Source organism: Meleagris gallopavo, chromosome 28 (assembly GCF_905368555.1).
Source record: "Meleagris gallopavo chromosome 28, MGAL_WU_HG_1.1, whole genome shotgun sequence".
In the NCBI taxonomy this organism is placed as follows: Eukaryota; Metazoa; Chordata; class Aves; order Galliformes; family Phasianidae; genus Meleagris; species Meleagris gallopavo.
This window is the reverse complement of record NC_139431.1, coordinates 3,089,597-3,095,596: the sequence shown is the minus strand read 5'-3', so window position 1 is coordinate 3,095,596 and position 6,000 is coordinate 3,089,597.

Here is a 6,000-nt window from a genome sequence, read left to right as displayed (position 1 = left end):
GAATGCAAATGCGATTAGCTTTCATCAAACGGATGACTTCTCGGGATTAAAAATATCCCGTTTGCTTCTCGTGATGCTGAAGGGCTGCAGGGCTGGGCAGGGCGCACTGTGAGCAGTTCCAACTGAGCGAGTTGGGGTGCTGCTCTCCACCATCCTTATATGGCACAAAACCCCAGAGAAAAATGACACTCGTTAATCTAATTAATCTCCATCAACAGCGTTTTAGGCTATTTCGAACCAATCATTGCCTCTGCACTGACTTCCAGAACCTGTCTGCCACCTTCCTAAGAAGTGCAGCACACGAGTACAGGAAATATTCGCTACTCTTCAAATCTTTCCCATCGTGTGGAATTTTTAGGGAGGACAAAACCAACTTTGCTGACTGCACTCTGTTGATTCACACTGTCATCTAAAATGATGCACAATAGATGTCTATGTTGTCAAGTTCAGTTTGTTATCAGGAACAATCAGCTTTCGGGCAACATTAGATCACATTACTTTTCTTAAGATTTGATTGTTTCATTAGCTTAATTACAAAGAGAAGGCAATTTGGAACTCTCTTTGCTGGTCAGACTCCATCAGTGTGAAGTCCAGAGTCAGGATTGGGTCAGAACTTCAGGGTGTGGAGTAGCGCCTGAATGTTTCCTTCAGCTCCAGGTTTTGGAGGAATTTGCATTGTTCTGATCTTGAAATCCTCATAAAGCTTCACCTATTCATGCTCTTAATGTCTGTCACACAGGACAGCTGGGGATGGCACTGCTGTGAATCGATGCTTGTGCTGTGCTGGGATTACGTGACCTGTCGTCCTTTTAATGTTGGTGAGATGAAGGCAAAAAATGGCAAAAAGAAGGAGAAAAATACCATGGGTTGGCTCCTCCTCTAGGAAGGCCAAAGCTCCTTACTGTGTGCTGAGGATGACAGTGGAAGGCAAGGGCAGAGCTGAGAGCAATGGACAACTGATGCAACTGCACCTGAGGACATAGCAAGGTGGTGGGTGGACACAAACAGAGGAGGAAAGCAGCACATCCCTTGCTGCAATCACTCTGTTAAGGCCATAATTCAGGATAAAGTGCCCGTACTGAGGATGAATCACCGTCTGTGCATAAGCATCCATTTCCCCTGGGGTGCTGGGGTTCCTGCCCCATCCCTGGGCTGTTTGCTGGGTGATGTGAGTGCAATGGGCACCGCACAGCTGGTCACAGTGTGATGAAGGGGAAGTGAAATTAAAGGCGACGTTATGCAGCATAATGAGATTGCCTCGAGAGAAGTTTAAGGCAGAGATAATGAGAACAAAAGGGAAGCATTTACTGCACTCCAGTCGATGGAGTTTGGGTGCTGCTATGAGCTGTACTGAAATGAGACAGCTGTGATAAACCCACTTGGAGTGGGTGAGGACTCCTTGTTCTGCTCCTGCAGCACTTGCTGCCAATGTCTTCCAGATCCTACAGAAGGAGGACAACCATAGCAGGACAATGCCAGGAGCAGTCAAAGTAGGAAGAAACTTGCCTGAGAAAATGGAAAGCAGAGCAGTGGGTGCACTGCAAAGTCAGCACTCAGGGTTTGGCCTTCAGAACCACTGAGAAAAACACCAACAACCAGAGGGAGGGAGAGGGAACACGTCCCTGTGTGTGCTCTGCAAAGAAATCCATTGAGATGGTGAATCCTGACCTTGCCTGGTGGAAATCTGGGACACAAATCGGGGCCTCGTGCTGAGCTCTCCGTGGGCTCGTGTTAAAATAGCAGTTATTAACCAAAGATGCTCCGGCTCAGCACCAATCTTGGGTTTAATGGCGTGAATCAGAAATTAGGAGGTGGAATGCAGCAGTGCAATGTGGCAGGAGGGGTTGGGAGGGCATCGTCAGCCCCAGCCCTGCACTGAGCACAGGCAGCGCATGGAGGGGCCAGGAGGAACAGCGGGATCCTGGGCAGGGCATCACATCCGCTGTGATTTCAGTGCTGGGCTGTTCATTGGGTGCTGTCACAGAGGTTTGGCTCGGGAAAAATGAGCTGGTGGGGCCCGGCTCAGGTGTCCTCCGCTGGTATCTGTGAAGAAGTGAGAAAATGAATGTCTCAGAATATTGTCATCGAGAGGGCAAACAGGAGGCATCAGCACAGTGGTTTTCAGACAGAGAGACAGACGGAGACGTGACACCCTAATGGTAAATACAAGCTCAGAAAGCAAATACAGCTCAGCTGTGACATGGCAGGAAATCCCCGGCTGGTGCCAGCAGAGAGCACTGCAGCACAGCCAATGATTTGGAGCAAAAACACAGAAACAGTTGTGCAAACAACGCAGCCAGGACTCCCCGGCAGCGGTCAGGGAGAGCTGTTATTCCATACGAGCTCCTTGCAGCACTGCACAAACCAATTCTGTGCTCCTCGCAAGTGGCATCCGCGAGCGTTATTTGCTTTCTTTTACAGCTTTACGAGTAAAGCACAGCGCTGGCCGTGCAGCAGGGAGGTTCATTCACTTCCAGGTGGCTGGGAACGAGCAGGGCAGCAACTTGGTGCTGCTTTCATCTGCACTGGCTCAGTTGGAAGGAGCTGATTTTTTTTCTACGGATGGTTCGGTTGGTGGCGGCTTTTCTTTTTGCTTTTTGTAAACGAAGCGGTTAAATTATTAGCTGAAATACCCAGAGAATTTAGCAGCAGGTTTTGCACTTTCTTCTTGCTTGCTAATTGAGGTCCTGTGAACTCACCATTCGTTTTGAAATGGTAGAGAATCACGTGACGTGCTGTTAATTAAGCTCTTCAGCGCGAATGAACCGCCCCCACATTTGCAGCAAAGCCGTGACCTGCAGATCCAGCGCGGCGGGTTTGGGTTGGTGGCTGAATACTTTCGTGTTAGGAATGGATGCTTTCCAACCCAAAGCAGTTGGTATCGCATTGCTACGATCCCCATTGGATGCCCATCGCTGTGCTCCCAGCGCCCGTCCTGCCCGTGTGCTTTTAGGTATTTCCCAGCCGCGCAGATCCTGTGATAAGGTGGCTGTTGATAACTCGGGCTGAGAGCTGACTAAAAGTGCTTTCCGTTAACTTTTTCAAAAGATAAAGCACTCGTGACGCAGGTTTGAAGAGCTAATTACTGGGGGTGGTTAATTACTCAGGGAACGGCGGCTCCGCGGAGTAGCGCCAGCTCTGAGCGCCCCCTGGCGGTCACCGCCGGAACTGCAGCGGCGGTCCGCGCCCGGAACTCCGGCCGTGTAACCGCGTGGGGACGTTCCTGTTTCCGTGGTCGCAGGAAAAAAAAATCGATAGGATCGATTCCAGCAAAAATCTTTTTTTTTTTTTTTCCTCTGTTTTTGTTGCTGCTGTTGTTGCTGTTTTGTTTTATTTTATTTTTTACTTCTAAGATGCTGAAGTCTGGCCGAAGGGCTTCACCATGAGCAATTTTTCCTTGTCTGCTTGCTGTTGTGTGTGGTAAATAATCAAGAAGATAACAGTATTGAAGAATTTAGCTTAAGAAGGAGTCTAATTCGAATGCTTTGGGACTTTTCCCCCCTGGGATTTCTGCTTAGCTTTCTTTCCTGTCCTGGGCCAGAGAGCAGCTTCACATCACTTTCTCTGTTTTATCTACAATTGTAAGCACGGGAAAAGAAGGAAAACCCCACAGTGCTGCCCCTCTGCAGCAACTCCCAGCAGCCTTCATTCTGCTTTCCTGACCCAGAGCTTGAGGTCAGCTCCACGTGCTCACACAGTATCCTAATGGGAGGAACTCAATCCCAGTGCCTCGGGGTCACTCCTTGAAGGCATTGTGCACAAAGTGGTTCTTTATGACCTCCTGGGTCACTTTTCTCTCTCAGGTGCAGCGTGGTTCCGTGTGAGCTGGCTTTTAAATGGGGAATGTCATCACATCACTACCACGTGCTTTCCTTGGCTGGCTGTTGCTGCCCCATAATGTGATGCTGGGGCACCAGCAAAGCATCCCAGCACGGAGTGGGACACAGCAGGGGCTGCTTCCTGCACTGTTTGTTTTGGTTGCTGAGTGATGACAAGCGAGCAAACAAGATCTGCGTTTCACATCTGCTCCCAAGACTCCTCTTACTCTCTGTAAGTAGCCAAAACATATCAGGAGCTGGTAAGACAACATGCCTGATGGATTTATGCTTTTTTTTTTTCATCAGCTTGCTGATAAGTTGAAGCTAGATGACAAAACATTTCATAAGCAATCACAGAGTCCATCCCTCGGTGTGTGGGAGTGCTGATCTGAGCAGCTCTGCTCATGGGGAGCTGCTCCCTGCCTTGAGCTGCTGCTCTGCAACCTGTCCCCGTGCCCCTGGCAGTGCCTTTGCTTTTCTCACCTATATATAAACTGACCATAGACACACATCAGTGTATTTTCTCAAGTCTTTCCCTTGCTTCTTGTGATGTTTGGAGAAGTGTTTGTCTTCCCAGCTCCTGCTAGATGTAATTACTCAGAATATCTGTTTTCTGGCCACTTGGTAATAGCTCTGGGATGCCTGTTGGCAGCTAACAAGGTCTGCTGTGACACAGGGAATACGTCCAAGCCTATTTAAATACTCCTTTCTCTGTTGTGTTTGAGTAGATGGCACTTATCCTTACGGGCACACAGACTGCCCTGAAGGTACTCTGTCATCTTCAGACAAACAAAGCTCCTCAGTAGCACCAAATGCTTTCCCACGAGCTCCCATCACAGCTGGCAGTGTGCAGGACAGGTGACAGCAGAGCAGCCTCTGAGCTGGGAATTGAGGCAGTGACATATAATCATGTAACATTCTTTTTTTTCTTTTTTTTCTTCCTTTTTTCTTTTTTTCCTCTGTGATTTCTTTAAGCAGAAACAGCTGATTCCATGCATATCTGTGCATTTGCTGAATTTTCTTTAGCAAAACAGGCAGCATCCGAGCTGTTCCCCCCAGTGGCGCAGTATGGCTCAGGGAACAGCAGTGAACACAAAGAAGTTGGGGTGGTACAAGTTGGTCTTTAAAGCAGTCCTTTGCTGAAGGCTTTTCCTCTAAGAGCAGAATCACAACAGTGCTTTACAGTGCTTTACTGAAAAGTGCCACAACTCCTAAGCAGCTGAGATTTACATTGATGGGTTTTATTCCAGAGCCACCTCCCTCCTCATAAAGCTGCACATCGGTTTTGAGATGCCTGACAAGAGACCACCTGCCTTTCTCCTGATTTATTACTGGAGTCATCTGGTGCCATTTGATTTCCTCCCAGTGTGAAACCATTCATTATTTATACTGCCAACTACCAGAAATAGCTGTCAGGTGTCCATTCTCAGGTTGGCAACCGCAGGGAGGAAAGCAGAGCGTTGTGAGCATCCCTACCCGAGAGCAAGGGGTAAAATACAAACTGCCCGTGGGGCTGCCTTGGAAGGAGCAAAACCAGAGTGAAGTGCTGTTTCTAAGAAGCAGCTCCAGTCCCCCAGGGCTGCGTGCAGAGAAGCAGTTTGCTGTGGGAATGGCAGAACCCTGCCCGTCTGCTCACCAGCAGCCCCAGGAGCTCTCTTGGTGCTTGAATTCAACTCAAACCTGTCTGTGCGTTCAGGGCTCCGCTGATCTCTGTCTGTCAGGCTCTCCTGTCTTTAAACAGCTGGTTTATTTTGCTTCCCAAATATGTTTCTTGGCCGTGATCCTCCTTTTGCATCTTAAAGCTTCAGTCTTCTGGTTTGTAATGAGCTCACAGGTTGAGATGCAGGCGCTCAGCATCTCTTGTGAGGCCACTTGTGAACATTACCAAAAAGAGGTGGTGGCAGCAAACGAGCTAATTCTGCACAAAGGAGAGGGAGATTTAATAGGAAAACTTCACAGTCGCAGGGTCAGATTGCCTGTTTCTTGTGTGCACCTGTGTGCTTCGATCAGTGCTGCCTTCTGCATAAAACCAGGTTTGGAGAAGAGGAAAGGCAAAAGGCCAGAGCTGCAGGAGGTGCAGGGATCAGGGCCAGGAAAGCTGAGCGTGTAAGGAAAGGTGGTCCTTATGGCAGAGGAAGGCCTGCAGAGATGCAAATGAGGCCCTGAAACCATTCCCACGTGG